This window comes from Astatotilapia calliptera, chromosome 13 (assembly GCF_964374335.1).
Source record: "Astatotilapia calliptera chromosome 13, fAstCal68.1, whole genome shotgun sequence".
In the NCBI taxonomy this organism is placed as follows: Eukaryota; Metazoa; Chordata; class Actinopteri; order Cichliformes; family Cichlidae; genus Astatotilapia; species Astatotilapia calliptera.
Window position 1 is genome coordinate 30,798,640 of NC_137434.1, and position 18,857 is coordinate 30,817,496.

The window sequence follows — 18,857 nt, forward strand, 5'->3', positions numbered from 1 at the left end:
AACAGTCCAGGGAATGCGATTCTCGCAACGATCCAGCGAAGAACAGCCGTTGCTTCCCCTCTTAAATACCACACTGATAAGGCACAGGTGTTTCTTCCTCCGAGGGCGTGGGCCAAGGGCGTGAACCCATAATGAGTTCAGCCCTGGCGAGAAAGCGGAGAAGAGAGAGAGAGAGAGGACTAGAGAAAAAGAGGGGGAGACAGCTGATCAGCGACCAGCTGAACCCCCAGGCCGTGACAGTACCCCCCCCCCCCAACGGGAGCCACCCGGCGACCCCCAGGCCTCCCAGGATGAGCGGCATGGAACGCCCGCACCATGTCCCCGTCCAGGAGGGCCGCACGCGGGACCCAAGACCGCTCCTCAATGCCATAGCCCTCCCAATCAACCAGGTACTGCAAACCACGCCCCCTGCGCCTGACATCCATGATGCGCGAGACGGAGAAGGCCGGAAGGCCATCAACGACCCGGGCGGGTGGAGGGGGCCCGGAAGGAGGGCACAGAGGGCTGGAAAGACAGGGCTTCACCTGAGAGACATGAAAGACATTATGGATCCGCATGGTCCGGGGCAGCTTAAGGCGGACCGACACCGGGTTCACCAGAGAGTCAATCACAAAGGGACCGATAAAGGTAGGGGACAGTTTCCTAGACTCTGCCCACAGCGGAACGAATCGGGTCGACAGCCAAACTTCCTGTCCGGGCGCATAAACAGGCGCCGGGGTCCTGCGGCGGTCCGCCAGGCGCTTGTTCCACTCAGCCGTGCGGAGAAGGACCCGCACGACCCCCTGTCCGAGACTATGTCCGCCGGAATGCCATGGAGACGGAAGACGTGCTTTGTCAGGAGCCGGGCGGTTTCCAGGGCCGTGGGAAGCTTGGAGAGGGCGACAAAATGAGCCGCTTTAGAAAAACGGTCAACGATAGTCAAAATGACAGAGTTACCTGACGAACGTGGCAAGCCTGTGACGAAATCGACAGCTATGTGGGACCAGGGGCGGCCAGGCGTAGGCAAGGGCTGAAGGAGACCAGAGGGGGGTTGATTGACACATTTGTTCCGAGCACAGACTGAACAGGCCGCTACGTACTCCCGGACATCCTTGATGAGGGAGGGCCACCAAGCGAAGCACCGAAGGAGTGAAACGGTGCGGAGGGTCCCCGGGTGGCAGGCGAATTTTGCTGTGTGCGCCCAATGTATCACCTGTGACCGGACAGCGGAGGGCACAAAGAGTAGTCCAGGGGGACCCGTTCTTGGGTCCGGTTCTGTTCGTTGGGCCTCCCTAATGGCCGATTCAGCCTCCCACGTCAGGACCCCAATGACACACGAGGGGGGAATGATGGGAGAGTCCCGAGCGGTCTCCTTGGAGGCAGCGAACTGCCGAGAAAGAGCGTCAGGTTTGGTGTTGCGGGAACCCGGCCTGTAGGTTATGGTAAACTGAAACCTTGTGAAAAACAGGGCCCACCTAGCTTGGCGAGCATTAAGCCGTTTGGCTGACCGGATATATTCCAAATTCTTGTGGTCTGTCCAAACTACAAACGGCTGGGCAGCGCCCTCCAGCCAGTGACGCCATTCCTCTAGGGCGAGCTTAATAGCCAACAGTTCCCTGTCCCCAACGTCATAATTTTGTTCGGCAGACGAGAGACGGCGAGAGTAGAAGGCACAGGGATGGAGCTTGCCTTTCTGTTCCTGGGATAGAATGGCCCCCACCCCAGTGTCCGAGGCATCCACCTCCACAACAAACTGCAGGCCGAGGTCAGGATGAACCAGGATAGGTGCGGAGGTGAACCGATCCTTCAGGAGATTGAAAGCCTTTCGTGCTGACTCCTCCCAGCAGAAGGGAACCTTAGGAGACGTGAGACGAGTTAGTTGGAGAGCCAGCCTACTGTAGTCACGGATGAAGCGTCTGTAGAAATTAGCAAAGCCCAGGAAACTTTGGAGTTGCTTACGGTCTGTCGGGACGGGCCAATCTACGACCGCCTGGACCTTAGCCGGGTCGGGCCTGAGGTTACCTTGTTCAATGATGTAGCCCAAAAATGAAACAGTGGTCACATGAAATTCACACTTCTCGCCCTTCACAAAGAGACGGTTCTCGAGAAGACGTTGCAAAACCAGCCGGACGTGGCGTTCATGTTCAGAGACGGAGCGTGAAAAGATGAGTATGTCGTCGAGGTAGACGAACACAAAGTGGTTAAGAAAGTCCCGAAGCACGTCGTTGACAAAGGCCTGGAACACGGCTGGGGCATTGGTTAAACCAAACGGCATGACGAGGTATTCGAAATGGCCCAAGTGTGTGTTAAAAGCCGTCTTCCATTCGTCCCCCTCTCGTATCCTAACCAGATGGTACGCGCTACGCAGATCTAGCTTAGTAAAAACTGTGGCCCCTTGGAGCAGGTCATAGGCTGAAGTTAGCAGTGGTAGTGGGTATTTGTTCTTGATGGTGATATTATTGAGACCTCGATAATCAATACAAGGCCGTAGGCTCTTGTCCTTCTTAGCAACAAAAAAGAACCCGGCCGCAACAGGGGAGGATGATGGGCGGATCAGACCTGCGGCGAGTGACTCGTTAATGTACGTCTCCATGCTATCCCGTTCAGGCTGAGAGAGACTGTATAAGCGGCTGGTAGGCAGTGGGGCGCCTGGGAGGAGATCGATTCCGCAGTCGTACGGCCGGTGAGGGGGAAGAGAACGTGCTCTATCTTTACAAAAAACTTGCTCAAGATCGTGATAGACTGAGGGTACAGACGAGAGATCGGGCGGCTCAGATGGTGGGGGGTTACTCAGAGGGTTCGCGGGTGGAGTTGCGGCTTTTAGACAAGACATGTGACATTCCTCTCCCCACCCCAGAATGCTTTCCCTCCGCCAATCCAGGACCGGGTTGTGTAGAAGTAACCAGGGGAATCCTAAGACCAGCGGTGTAAGAGGAGCCTTAAACACAAACAGCTGCAACGTCTCGGAATGGTTGCCAGAGAGGGTTAACGATATTGGCTCCGTAATATGGGTGATATCCGGGAGACACTGCCCACTGAGGGCGGTAACTTGGAGTGAGTGAGGCAGCGGTTCAGTGTTTAATTTTAATTCCCGAGCAAGGGACTCGTCAATGAAATTCTGCTCTGCGCCTGAATCGATTAGTGCGTGGAGTGGATGAGAAACCGAACGAACCATTAGCTTAGCCGCAAGCATCAAGCGAGGGGGAGATGGAGAGAGAGAGAGAGGACTAGAGAAAAAGAGGGGGAGACAGCTGATCAGCGACCAGCTGAACCCCCAGGCCGTGACAGATTCAGCGAGTGCTCAGCTTATTTCTGGACTCAAATGCTTTTCACAAACACATTTTCATTTGCAAGCATGACAAGGAAGTCGAGCAGACCTCGGAACCTGCAACTCTGTTACCCACATGCGGTGGTGCTCTGTCACTCTGATTAAAAATACAGCATTAATATGGAAATGAACAATGGCCCTTTTTTAATAAGATCTATTTGCTTTCACCACACTGCTGCTGGTTTAACAGTACGCCAGATCTGCAGTTGGATTTACATCTAAATTCAACTGAAACTACTATTTTTAAAGCTGTAAGGCTGCTTTATTTATCTTACTATAACACACCAAAATTCCTCCTACATGATCAGGAGCTGAGCAGCCAAACTTGGCACATCCTGGGCCCTGGGAGGTTCACATATGTGTCAGGTATTATAATCTTATGATATTTTCCAGCTATCGCCTTGTTTTTAGCAGTCATGAACCTATAACACCTCAAAAAAGAGTGGTATAATTTTTATTTCACCACAACTGCAAAACTTCAGTTAATGACTGAGGTATTATGATGCTATGTGGTTACCTGGCAACCACCTAACAGCAAACTAAACTGAACGTCTATGAAAGATGTCTTATTTGTTTAATTTCTGGACAAAAACATCTCAAGAAGTGCAATTCTACATGCTTAGCAACCACATAGCAACAAGCTAAAATTAACCATTTTCAGGATATAAAAACCATCTATCAGCCTTATTTTTTATCTCCTTTATGTGATTAAATATATCAATTTGCAAGAAGGACTAGCCAAAAACTACTGTAGATATGCTACTTTTAATTGCTTTATTTGCACAAATCCAGGTAGGGTTCAAAGTGGCTTGCACAGCCGCTCTGTTTGAAAGGTCTTTTTCCTTTCAGAGCATCAATGTTTCCTTTTGCTCTCAATTGTTATTTTATTTCTATAAATGCAGAAATGCAGGAACATCGTGGTACTAATGTAATGAAAATATACCACATAGTAATTTAAACCTCACTTAAGTGGAGTTCTGTGGAAAAATATTTTAATTATTTACACTCAACAGACAGGTGTTAGCTACAAGCTCAAATATGAAGAAACTGAGATCATCCTACAGGATGAGAGTGTGACAGGAAGGCGGACAGCTGCACCGTCGCTTGTTTCAGAAGGATATTTAAAGTGGAACTACAGTGCTTTTCTGTCCTGTATATTCTGTTTCAGTGGCCGGTGTCCATAACAAACATGGTGAAAATTTGAAATGAGATCACTGTAAGTAGAAGTGAATCGCATGAGCCAAAAGTTCAGGTTTCAGACTGCAGTAACCCTCTGAAGTCTTATGTTCTCATCTTAGCCCCAACACTGAAACCCAAGCCAGTGTTACAGAGAAGAGCAAAAAGCACTTCCTGGAGACAAAACCTAAATAACCACCGAGGTCAGTCAGATTATTACAGTTCACATTGTTTTTGTCCAACAATTACAAAGAGGTGGGAGAAGTTAAAATGAGATAAATAACTCATAACTAGTGTAGCATCCACTGTTTCTGACAGTTTGATGAAGAACCTTCATGACATCAAAGAGATTTGGCTAAAGGATAAGAAACTAAAACTGCTTGGTTAGTTGGCTGTAATATGAGTGGACTACCCGAGTGGAGTCCAAGAATAAAATTATGAAATTCTGCTGGAAATGTGCACAATAATTCCCTTTAAAGTCTTAAAAAGACACTGAGAGCTGTTTGGGTTTAAATGCATTAGGATCTGAACGTGACCAAACATCCCAGCAGAGCCTGAATGGAGAGAAGGAGCTTCTTCCTTGAACCTTTGATTCTTCCGTGGACTTAAAGGTTTTACACATTAAATCTATCATATGTGATTTTTTTTAATAAAAGGCACATTTCTAAATTGCGAGCTAATCTTCTCCTCTGAACTAGAGAAATGGTCAAGCCTAGATTGTTGCAACGCCCTTTTTTACCAGATTGTAAATGGTCTCTGTCACGCCTCCAAGCAAAACAAAATTCATCACCCCAGTTTTATTCTCTTTGCATTGGCTCCGATTTTAGAATTCATTTTAAAATTCTCACACTTATCTCAGCTTCTTGTTAAACACACTGCTGCTCGCTGTCTTTGCTCACGAGCTCCAAATCTATCGGTTCACCGTTAAAGACTTTCGGTTTAATCAGACGTTCTTTTATTAGTTCTTTTGTTATTTTTTCCGTTCTCTTTTAATATTGTCTTTAAATTGTTGTTAGATCTTTATCAAGTCCTTTATAAATAAACTTTACTTTACAAGAATTGCAGGACTTAAGTCACCTACCGTGTTTGCTTGTGACCTTTAAATACAGTGGTTTGGATAATCTCACCACATGTTTGCTTTGACTACTTCTTGGCATATCTGCAGTCTCCACATAGACTGTGTACCTGCATTAAACCAAGGCTTGATCAGATGTGAGACGGACCAGTACAATTAGGACTACTCGCGACTATAAACACAGATCAGAAAGCTCCTGGTGGTCTTACTTTTGCCTACAGATTCTGACTTTTCACTCAATGACAGAGAAATAATAAAAGAGAAAGATGCGACACGCAAAGAAACAGGGATAGAAATCTGTGGGAGAGATAATCAATACCTGAAACAGGAAACATATCAGCTTTCACTCATAGATGTAGCCATGTTGTGACAGGCATGTCTCTCTACTCATTTCCATCATAAACTTGCAGGTAAGTGGAATTTTTCTTCCATGTTGTCACTTAGTGATGAGCAGAGACACAGTTACTCTAATAAAACTCTGAATTTTATGTAATTTTACAGCAAAGATTCACAGGAGGATTCCTTTCAGGGGAAGTGATGCTTCTTAGTTCAAAATCAGAATTTATGTTTTGAATTGTTTTTGCAAAGGAGCTCTTATGTCTGAGGTGTTTGTTGGAGGGGATACATATGGGCTTAAATATTTAAAGAACTCCAAGGCAATCCAATTTCAAAATAAAATAAAAATGCCGTATTTTCACAGCATTAAAAAAGCATTAAATTAAAGTGATTTAATTTTTTATTTTGAAATAAGAGGAAGGGTTTTTCAAATTTAATTTCATGTTTATTTTGTTACATGATGTTATCAGATTCTCCTCATACTGCTTTTTACGTCGAAGAATTTAATGTTGTTTTCATTCATTTATATAGAGGCTGTGAATACCTGCCAAGCGACAAGGTTTGCTGCTAGAAGGACTTTCCTCACCATAAATGTTTTCTTGATTGCTCATCATTGGCAGCACACACGCCCTGCAGTAGTCAGGGTCACGCGAACCATGTGCTGCTTACTAAACAGTCAGTTTGATGAACTGCATTTGAACTTGTAATCATACAGAAAGAGGAATCTGTGTGATTGCACAGACACGCCTCATGAAAACATCTAAACAGAGAGTTACAGAGTGGGCCTGCATCCTTATGAATGTGTCTGAAATCATCAACAGGGCTTCTTCTTCTTCTTCCCTGGCAGTTACACTCACACACGCCCTTCCAGCTGTTTCTCTTTGCCCTTGCAGTTATTTTTTCAGGTCAGAGTTATGTAGGCCAGAGGTCCCTGTGGTTTTTATGACTCACATTGATGCTGCTGACCCACCAACACTGTAATCAACCTCAGCTTTATGAGGAAAGATGAATCGGAGGCAACAGCATTAATGGTGAGCAGATGAAAAACCTGCGCTGGACAAACTCGAGCTGAAACTCTAAAAACCTGAGCTGACACAGAATGTATAAACCTGCGAATGCTTGGTATCTAACAAATACTAATAACACTGAAAAGAATACAGGTGCTTAACCTCTGGGCATCCACCAGGTCGCCAATGATCAGCTTAGAGTTCATCTTTGGATTATTAAGAGTTCTTTGAAACTATTTTATACGAGAAAAAGGAATCGTACACAGTCCTCGGCTAAAATTATCAAATCGGCTGCTCAATTACTCAGTGTTGAGGAAAAAAACACCTATGGAAACGCCTTGTTACACCCGGTTTATTCAGGACACAACAAAGAAGACAGATGCACAAAAAGGGATAACAAAAGAAAACTAGCTGCTAACCTATAACCAACGTGTGCCGTAAATTAGAGATAGCTGCAAAACAAGCAAAGCTGGAAAAGAGTAAGAAAACAAATATCGGTGCCATGAAAAGGAGAGAGCGTCATCTTGGAAGGAAGCCTCCTTATAAGCTCCCAAAGAGGCAGGGAGGAGGTAGCATCTGAAAAAGAGCAAGCAAAAACAGACCAACTGAGCAATTTAACGAACAACAATTTCTAAGACGAATACCTGCACAAATGTAAATCTGCAAATGTTGTCAGACATTAACGAGCTGTTGCACTTGGAAGCGTGGCCCCAGCACGAGAGCTGTCAGCTCAAACAAAGTGTCAAGACTGAAAGTGTGCTGTGAAAATGGAAAACACAACCGCCAGCAACCAGCACAAACTAGCAAACAGAAGAAAATAAGGTTAGAGCGGGCTAAAGGAGAAGGTGGAGGAAAGTTCAGTCATGAATCTGCATCGGCTCAGGGGATGATGCTGGAAGTTTTGTGTGCTCAATTCCATCCATCCATCCATCCATCCATCCATCCATCCATGCATCCAGCCTCCTCCCGGTGGGACATGCCCGGAAAACCTCGCCCAGGAAGCGCCAAGGGGGTGAGCCAGCGGCTCTACTCTGAGCCTCTCCCGAAAGGCCGAACTTCTCATCCTATCCGTAAGGGAGAGGCCAGCCAACCTTCAGAGGAAGCCCATTTCCGCATCACTGCGGCCACAGCACCAATCTGTCTGTCGATCTCCCGCTCCCTTCTCCCATCACTCGTGAACAAGACCCTGAGATACTTAAAGTCCTCCACTTGGGGCAGGAACTTGTCCCTGACCCGGAGTGGGCACTCCACCCAGGGAATTTTGTGTGCTCAATTCCAGAGAAGCATAAAAACAAGAGGAAAACAATCAAATTTACTGATGACGCAGGTCAGCTAAAAGACCAGGCAAGGTGACAAACAGGGGTACATGGAAAGTTTTCTCAATCCATGGACGAAGCGTAGCTTTGGCGATGACGATCACGTCAGGATGATGACGGGAGGAACTGACCTCCCAGCCCACTGTTCCTTCAGTGGGCTGGTTTGAGTCACTGTGCAAATGTACTGTTTATAAGATTGGGGAAACCTGCAGTCAGCTGAGACTGAAGACTTCACCTGGATGATGATGAAACGTTTCTCCCACTGAAAACGCTACGAACAGATGAACAGAATCAACTTTCGGAGAAGTCTGTGAAGCTGTGTTTCAGTTTTACTTCCCTGCATTGTGATTTAGTTCAGCTGTGTCTCCCGGGTGTCTCCTCTCTGCCCCGATCACCTCTCTGTACATTTATAGTCGCAGTCAGAGTGTCTGTATTCACAACCATCCTGCTGCATTTGAACAAAGTGTGTGTGTTTTGCATTTCCACACATCTCGGCAGATTGTGTGTGCAGCTCAAAATAAACTTAAAGCTGCCAACAAGTTTTAAGCCGTTTTTTCATATGTTGTAGATCTGCATCACAATATCAGTATGACTAAAGAGTCCATTCAGTTGGCTTGTTTGCAGGCGTATTTTACTGATGAGTCGATTCAGTCGTCCATCAGTTTTCTCAGGCACTTCTCCGTGTCAGGGCTGCAGGGAACCAGTCCCAGCTGACTGTAGGCATGAAGGGAACTACACTGTGGGCAGGTCACAAGTGTGAGTGACTGGATTCACTCAAGCTTAAATAGATGAACTTGATAGTTTTGCCAAACTGTGAATATTGAAAAATAGGTGGCAGAGTGTAGTGTAGTGCACTCGATGCTTCATCTGCCCACAGTTTGCTCCTCTGCCTGAGAAATCTTCCTAAAGTCTTTCTCTGTATTCCCAGCAGTCATTATGACTCTTTACCAGGATTTAGCTTCAACTTTCAGAGGACGTTCTGCGATCATAGCTGTGAATAAAGGTCCAAATCTGTATTTTGTTAAGTTGCATTTAATTTTTTTAAGCCAGTTGGAAATCATGATCTAAACTTTATTTTTAGACAATGTGCTGTGATTTGGATTACATGGATTTGTCTTAAATTGATCAAATAACTTGAAATTCTTAATTGTTTTTCATTCTTTCTTCTTAAATCAGATCCTACATCTCCCAGCATGCCACTCGACTGCCTCTGCAGTGCAGTGGCTGTGTGAACTTGTTTCCTCTGTGAGTTCTTTTATCTGTGTAGGTGGAGAGAGTGATAATCAAAGAGCGAGAAAGTAATATATTTTTCCCCCGCTGAGTAAAAAAGGAGAGTTTCTGAGAACAACCTGTGTTCTAATTCAGCGAAACCGCTGTGGGAGGACAAATGAGTTTCAGTTCCTTCCTCTGTTAGATTCATTACAGGCTGTCAAGGCGAAAACAAACAGGCTGGGTGAAAAAATGGAAAGGGAGTCGTAACAATGACGCAGAGCAGGGCGTTGTTAACACTCGGGGTTTTTACAGCATCATGACATCACTTCACTTATAGTTTGTCATGCAGCACTGACAGATACTGTGGAGGTGAAGCAAGAATTAAAGAGTGGTTTGAGAATAGCATGTTGTCTGACGCCTTCCCAAAGTCTCACATGAATACTGAAATGACTTTTGATTTGCATGATTTTCTCTAGAGCCTTCTCGATGAACACATTTAATAGTTAGTGATACACGGCTATAAATGAGTAAACGAGAAGAGCTTCACAAAGGAAAAAGTGGTTTTGATTCTTGCATTTTACATGAGGATGAAAAGGCACCAAAGTCTGTCTTTGAATAGCACAATATCATGTGAAGGTGATGAGAGGAACAGGCTGATTACATCAGTTTCGTCTTCACCTGTGAATAACCTTACTGATATACTTCAATAGAATTATACCTCAGATTGAATTCAGCCTACTTTCTGCAGACATCCTTCTCTGAGTCCTTCAGCTCTGGACCGCTGCCAGTGCGCTGGACACAAAGACGTAGTGACATCAGTGATATTGAAGGTAAACAGCGTCTGGAATGAGACTGTGATGAGTCTCGTATACCTGCAGCTCTGGTTAGACTCACTGACAGCCACACCAAAGGTTCAACCTTGGAAAGCAAACTCTTTGCTTTTATTAAGAATATATTATCCTTCAAGCACTCTCCACAGAGTGCACTCCAGGTACTGTATGAGACTGAAAAGCCTCTGTGTGACTGATGAATGTGCTTTTGAGGCTGATTCTTTTCTTGTTTAATGTATTTTTTTTTAACCAAAGAGATTCAAAAAGGATGATGCATCATGTTTAAAGTGACCAGTAACTTTCTGTTTAGGACCACCATCAAGTCAAGCCTGAACCTAAACGGGCAGTTTTTAAGTGTCTCGGACACACAGCCCTAGAGACCAGTTGGCAACATCTGGCAACCTCTGGCTTGCAATACTGCTTTGGTCACTAAATGATTGTCGTGCCCATAGGTTGCATGAAAGATGCAGATTTGTGTGCAAACACTTTCCATTTACTCTCTGAGCTGCAGTGAAACTTGAAGAGGTGCGATGCAAACTGCTTATGATGAGCAATCACTTTTAAAGTGAAGGTCGTAGTGCCATAACCAGCACACTGCAACTTTTACTCTGAAGGTGAAGAATATCCGTTTCTAGTTTGAATTCAGTTCAATTCAGTTTTATTTACTTAGTCGCTTCAAGGAATTTTATATTGTAACATAAAGAATACAAAATAAAACTGAGAAAACTCCCACAAACAGACAACCATCTTTGAGCAAGCACTTGGCGACAGTGGGAAGGAAAAACTCCCTTTCAACAGGAAGAAACATGCGGCAGAACCAGGCTCAGGGAGGGGAGGAACACAGAGCAAAGACTAGCATTTCAAAGCCTGGAGCAAGGTTAGCAGTTAGCAAGTGTTTGCAGACAAACACCCAAGCTACAGGTGACCAGGACACCACGGAGGTTATTAGTCCAGCACTAAGTACCCCTGCAGCGGGGCATGGTTGACGATGCTGCTGCAGTGCGATTGACACACCTGCGCGGCATCTGCAATCACGCCTCGCCTGCTTAAGTTTGGAGATTTGGTTAACAATGTTGTTGTTGTGTTGAGCTGGCAGTGTGTTAGCTGCAGCTGTGTGTGAGTGTTGATAGAAGATTGCTGAAAAGCATGTATATCCATCGGGTCTGCCGTGGTCGTTGTGACCACATTAATGCTATCTGCTTCCAGCAACCTCCCACATTTACTTGCTAACTGGTGACCAGTGGTTACAAGGGGTCACTGACTGATCTTAACTACTCAGCTAGAACACATATTTTTCTCTAGCAACCAGAGATTGTCAGGGGTTGCCAACTAGTCTCCAGACCTATGTGATTTAAATGGCTCAATATAACCAACCAGCAGCTTAGTCTAAAACACAAAGCATGAGGCATGGTGCCCTGACTCACAGACCTTTAAAATAAGCCATGGCCACAGACTCTGTGAGTCTTTGTGTGTCATTATTGTGGTCATTATCCTGTTGTTGGTCAGTATTGCCATCCATCAAGGCACAACCAGCAAAATCCAGCTAATGGAGAAAAGCAGGCAGTGTCTGACAAAATGAGATTATTTGACATATTTGAATTTACCTGTTTGCTGTTATTTCACGGTTATTCTCAAAGGAGAACGCCTTTTTATTGTGTATGTATTTTAATATCGGATCATACGTGAATGGACGGTGAGGCCTGTGGTGTATCTGTAGACATGAAAATATGGACTTCTATAATGTTTGTTGCCAGCTTATTATAAAAACAGTTCAAAAGATTTATACCTGCTGTTCTTCTCTCTCTGCGGATCTCATCGAGTTCTTTTACCTGTTCGAGGTTTTCCACTGGCTTCCAGGTGCTGATTTGTGCAGGATGCAGCACACACAGCTTCAGTGAGGAAATAATGAGGTAAATATTGTGCTTCTTTGGACTCACTGCATCGGTTTGGCAAATGGATTGGAAACGCTCAGGTCGGGTGATGTGACAGACACGTGAACATTTCTGTAAACAAAATAATTTTTTATTGAGGTGAGGGGAGTTTATTGCTCTCAGCTCATTAAGGATCAATATCAACTGCAGACATTAAACCGAGTTTGTTTCTCATCCCCTGTTTTAGTGCATATTTACGTTTTGTGCCATTATGTTTCGGAGCAAAGCAAAACAAATGCAATATTTAAAGCTGGGTTTGAAGATGTGCCTCATTAACTGCATTTTCACTAACTCACACCTGTGATCACGACTCACCGGCTAATTTCATTCACAGAACTGTTGTTGCTGTTGGAGTATTTTTGTTGCATTTTTCATTTCGAGGTTTACAGTTCATCTAATTTACTATCTGTATCTATGCAGTTCAAGAAATGTTTTGATACCAAGTAAATACAGTGTCAGACTGTCAATACCAACACGTTTAAAGTACCTTATATAGGGGCAGAGCAGTGTGTCATGATTTATAGGATGAATCATCAGTTAGCGAGTTGTGAACATTATTTACCACTAAATCACCACTAAGGTCATTTTTCCTTTTCACAAAAACGAGTTTTAAGGCACTTTGAGTCCGACTCTGTTTTTCGAATGTGTTAGTGGCTATAAATTAAATAGACGTGACACTTTTCATTGTTTTTCATTTCCAAAAATGTAATGAACACATTGCAGCGGGCTGCATACTGAAAGTATCGATCATATTGGGCCAAGACCATTTCGATACCAATACCAGCGTTGGTATCAAAACTATCGATGTTCGCCCGCCTCTTCTTCTCTTCTCTTCCTTATTCTGCTTGCTTAGCATTAACTGGACACTTGGCATTCCACACTTTCTTCCACATTTGTCCATTAGAGGTGCCAAAAATTAATGTGCCACTACTGCTTTGAACTCTAAAACCCTGAATCCAGATTCAGAATCGATTCAGAGATGGTCTGTACCTTTTCAAGTAAAGAATAAAGAAGTCACGAAACGTTTCTCCCACCAAAAGCAGAATCAACCTTTTGGGAAGTGAAAGAAATGTGACCCAGTGATATCAGCCTCAGGTGTCATGGATGCAGCATATTACCTCACCCTGATACCATCCCACCATTCAGTATCAGTGACCGGCACAGATTTCCACGTGTCAAAGATTGGGCCAAGTCAAACAGCAGATGGTGCGGGACGTCCTGCAGCGAGCGTGGAGCTGACGTCGAGGCTGCTTAGAGAAACAGCAGCCGGCAGAGCCCTGCTGAGAGGGTCTGCATGTGCATCAGAGTACATGTTCACACTGTGCAACAGTGGAACAGTTTCCTTTACCCACATATCTCACGACACCTGCTGTAACTGCATTCTCCTTTCTCTTCCTGCAGAACATAAAAGGAGTTTTCATCACTTACCTTAACATGATCAAACACATTTATGCCACCAAACGTAAATTTGGGGAGTTAAATCCCCACTACACACCGAACAGTGACAGGCAGAGTGTTTTTCGTGTTTAGCAAAGATTTTATAAGTTGAAATCTCGAGTCCGGTAAAATTTTCAGACAGCAGAAGCTGTTAATCCTTCTTAAACGAGTGATCCATTTACAAACCTGAGATAAGTTTAAAGACATGTTTCACTTTTCCCCAACATATTCTGTCATTGTGCATTACAATTTACAGATCACAGTGGAAACGTACAAAACATTCAAATATAGAGTTTTTCTTTTCTCAGCTGAACATCTTTATCATTCAAACTGGTCTCAGTCGAGATTCATTTTCCATCCATGTTCACATCTGTGAAATGAGGCATCACCACAAAATGAACAGCAGTAAGTTTCATTGAACTGTTTAAGTAGTTAATCAGTTCACTTTCTAAAGCCATCCAGTGGGTCAGAGTGGACCATTTGGCGGGCCACTTTTGGCCCCAGGGCCATATGTTTGATACCTCTCCCTTACACTACTTTCACTGAGTAAGTTTTACAAACATGAGTTAGAGACCAGCAGAGGTCAAACGTATTGATTTGTGGTGTCAAACTGGGCGCTCTCACATGAAAGTGTGTGAGATTAAATAAAGATTTCATCTGTTACGTAAAACAAAGGCTTTTCCAAACAGCATGACTCTGCCTAAAGTTTTGTGGTCACTGGTTTCATCAGGTTTGAGATAAGGTTACGCGTTACGGTGAAGTTAATTTAAGGTTAAGCTTGGTTTAAAGTTTAGAGTAAGTCTCCAGTATGTTACGTGTGCATGAGTTTGCAGAGTGTGTGTGATTACATCTGTAAGGCATGTTGCGTATGTGTGTTTAGGTCATAAACGTATGTGTTGAAATATTTAAAGCAGCAGCTCCACCTTCTGCCTTTCGTCGCCTCCTCTGAGTCACATGTAGAGACACGCAGCTGCAGTCGCTGCCGCACAGAGCAGCCAATACAACCTGCTAACCGGTACCAAACGGAGAGAGCATATAACCCCAATTTTAGCCTCTTTACACTGGCTCCCTGTCCCCTACAGGATCCAATTTAAACTCTTACTTTTTGTTTTTAAGTCACTCAACGCCCGAGCCCCCCCCTACTTGTCAGAGCTCCTCTCTGCCTATGCTCCAGGAAAACCCACGAGATCTAGTTCAAAACTATTGTTGTCCATTCCACGGACTAACCTCAAATCTCGTGGTGATAGATCCTTTTCTGTGGCAGGTCCCAGACTTTGGAATAGTCTCCCCTTTAATATTAGATCTGCTCAAACTCTTGAGCAATTTAAATCTTTACTAAAGACACACTTTTACGCTCTGGCTTTTAACACATTATGACCCAAGCATTTTGGATTTATCTGAATTAGTTAGTATTGTTTCAATTCTTCTATTTTATTGTTTCTATTGTTATTATTGTATTACACTGTAGTTTTTAATTTTATTGTTATTGTTAAGCACTTTGTGCAGCATCGGCTGTTGGAAATGTGCTATATAAATAAATCTGACCTTGACCTTGACCTTTGATTCCACTGATTTTAATTAAGGTTCTTGAACAGTGACTCGACTAAGGTGGAAAAGTTGTTTGTTGTTTTTGCTGAAGCAGTGCAGTTATTTGTTGATACTGCTTCCTTATTGTGGGAGACATCCTGACTTTATCTGACACAGTTGGTGGTGGAGCACATCGTTGTGTATTTTTGGAGTCGTGCTATATACATCGTGACAGCTGTAGTAGTCTTTGGTCCTTCTTCCTTAATGTGACCTTGTTCTGTTGTTGTTTAATGGTGGCTGATAAACAGATTAGAATTCAACTTAATTCAGTTGTATTTATATAGGACCTCAATATAATCAATATGAAGTCAAATCAAGATGCATTATATTGATTTAAGAAAGAAAACCCAACAATCAGATGACTCCCTAAAAGCACTTTGGCCACAGTGGGAAGGAAAACCTCCCTTTGAACAGGAAGACCCTCCAGCAGAATGGGCTCTGAGCGTTATTTGGTTGGATTTGGTTTTTCAGGTCAGTTGCATGTTTACACAGCATTTCCTACAAAATACTGCTTTCTAAAATGCAGAATCGCAGTTATCGCCCCTTGGTGGATAATAAGGAGAATCCAGGTAAATGACTTCTTGTGCTTCTGGGCTTCACTTTTCAGACAGAGAAGTTTATCTTTACGCTGCCTGCAGGTTAATTACAGGTCGACAACCCGGTTATCTACATCTTCACCTCTGCCCTAGTTTTTGGGGCTGCTTTTAACCCTCTGAGGTCTCAGTCATCATCAGTGAGAGCCACAGCTGCTGCTATGAAGCCCTGCCCCTTAATTCTGAAGACTGGCAAAAAATAAAATGAAATTAAATAAATACATAAAACAACGTTAATATTTTTTCATGTGTTTCTGTTACAACTACTTTCTTTATCCCCTGATTTCCAGGACCTTGGAGAAGTTCATGTTCATATTCTGATAAGTTAGGATTAAGGTCAATACCAATGCCGACTCGGACCTCACAAGGTTAAATTCCAGGCTTAAAAAGCAGGAGTAATATGAGTCAAGCATCATGACTTCAGCTGTGCTGTGGCACCAAATCTGGACCCTAACCTCAGACCTGAGCTGATCAGCATGTAGAAATCTGCCTCACTTAAAAGTGCTCAGGCCAGCTTTAGTTGCAAGATGACCGAAAGAAGCAGCTCAAATATGGCCGAGCCAATTCTGGAGCACCGTCCTCCACACATGTCAGGCTTTTGGCAACCGGGACCCTGAATAAGCTGCTTGTGTTTAAAACCATTAACCATTTTTAAACCGTAAGAAGTCATTTTATCTCTTCCAACTAATAAAATCATATCTGTCATTTACTCAGCTACATATTACTCTTTTATAAACGGTCACTTCATTACCTCTGAGGGCTTGTTGGACATATTAAGAGTGTTAGCAGTAATGATGATGACATGCATTGCTGTCCACTCAGCGCATGGCTTCGTGCTGATGGCCCATTTCAGGGAATGTCATGCTGATATACTGGTGACCCATTAGGATGACAAAGTAGTGACTGTGTGACTGCAGGGGGCTGCAGGTTAAAAGTCATTCAGATTTACAGGGCGTGAGGGTTTTAGGAGGGGTGTGTACAGCGTATGAGTGAGCCTGCCATGTGTGTCTCTGATAGCACTGAGTGTGACAGATGCAGAGTGCATGAAGCAGCCAGTAAGAACTTTAACTTGATGACAAAGATGAAAATGACACCTTTAAATTAATTTTTCAAACACGTCTCATCATGAAGAAGCAAGAGGGACTGGTTTATGTCAGAGGAGCTTTCTCTCTTTATGGCTCATACACATACGAGCACACTGAGATATTATTAGCAAAACTGTTTTATTCCAGTTACTCAGTGTGTGGTTTGTCAACAAGGCTTCAGATCAGAGAACCTTCAAGTCCACCTGCTCAGTTTACCAGTCATGTAGGTAAATGGTGTCTGGGTGCTGCTGATGGCTCACTCCAGGCGTCACGGTGAAAACTGTAAGACGAGCTGACTCTGCTGACTCACTTCTAACTGCTCGCTTATTTTGTACTGAGGATTTGTTCTTATTTTATCACTTTATTGCCTCAAGGAGCAAAGTATGGCCAGAATGCCCCAAAATAGTGTTCGATTGTTATTCAGTCTAAAACTATTTTGATTGTAATAAATTTTCCTTTGGTACACTGGTTCCAAAAAAGAGAGACTGCTGTGGAGTTTATTGGTTAAATGTAATTTGCCATGATTAATGACCTCACAGTGAATCACGTGGGCAAAGCACCAGGCTGCAGACCCTCTCAGTGATGATTGCAACATCGTAAAGGGAGAGTGACCCAGTGGATATAAGACAAGCTGCAGTACTGGTGAGGCGAATAACTGCAGCAAGTCCATCCTGCAATTTTAACTCCACGCCAATGCAGTGGGTTTCATCAGTGACCTGCAGACTGGTGGATAGCAGACATTTGGCAAAATGTTCTCGCAGCATTTAGGTGGATTTTTCTTTTAGGTTTTGCAGTAAATTACTGTCGTAACATTTGACCACCAGCTGTGAGTAGTGACTGAAGTTCACTGCTGTGGAAATGACCTTTAAACTCTGGTGTCTAGATTCCACCTTAACTCACATACTGCCATCCATTTCTCCAGATCAAAAGGAGTTACCTAAGGTGGTTTGGGTATCTGACTAGTTTCTAGACATCTTCAAGGTTTTTCTAACACTTCTGGAGGACACTTCAGTTAAATCTTTACTTTTTCTAAATAATGCATTACATTTCTGAATTACTCATTTAAGAAAGCCTGTCATTTTGGTAATAGCTTTGGAAGCAGAGCAAGATGTTCAAACTCAGTGTATGTAAAAAAGTTTGCACACACATACAGAAGACAACAAAGTCTCAACAACTAAGCAAAAAATACCAAAAGTAAAACGACAGACCAGCACATCCAATAACATTTAAACACGTCTCCTGGGAAACCACACTGACCTGATGGAGAAAGAAAGTCAAAATGACAAAATGCTCAGATGTGTGAGTAAATCTAATCATACCTTTAGCCCAGCACGCCCACATCAAAGCTGGGATTGTCAGATATTTTTAGTTTCAGCTTCATTTCTTGCCAGTACTACACTCAAACTCGTGGCCCGGGGACCACTTGCGGCCTACATCACTCCTACTTGCTATATTGACGTGAAGACATATAATGCAGTTTGGCTCTTGCAGAGACTTTTTTTTATTAGGGAGGATTTGTTCTTTAAAAATCAAAAAATGATTTAATGTGAAAGAAATATGAGCAGAGAGTACAAACATGTGGAGGGATTGGCTGTGACAGCTGAGTGAGAGAGTCAAACACTAATGTGAACACTGATGTCGGCATTTTGATTTTGTTAAATACAAATTTAAGGATGTCAGACGTGCTGCCGCGTGTCCAGGCAGCAAGAGACGATCAGTGTGTTTTTTTGTTAGATCAATGAAAGGCTTCAGTTAGTTAACAATTTGCAGTTTTGTCTTGTTATACAATATTTGAAAACTAACAAAACGACTAAAACATTTTCTAAAATATTTGTGGGTGTTTTCTTGTTTGTTTGGGTTTTTGGGGACTACTTGAACACTAAGGTGGCCCTTCAGTGGGATGACACTGCCAGCAGTGGCCCACAGCTCATTTAAGTTTGACGGCCCTGTTTTACAGGGTACGAA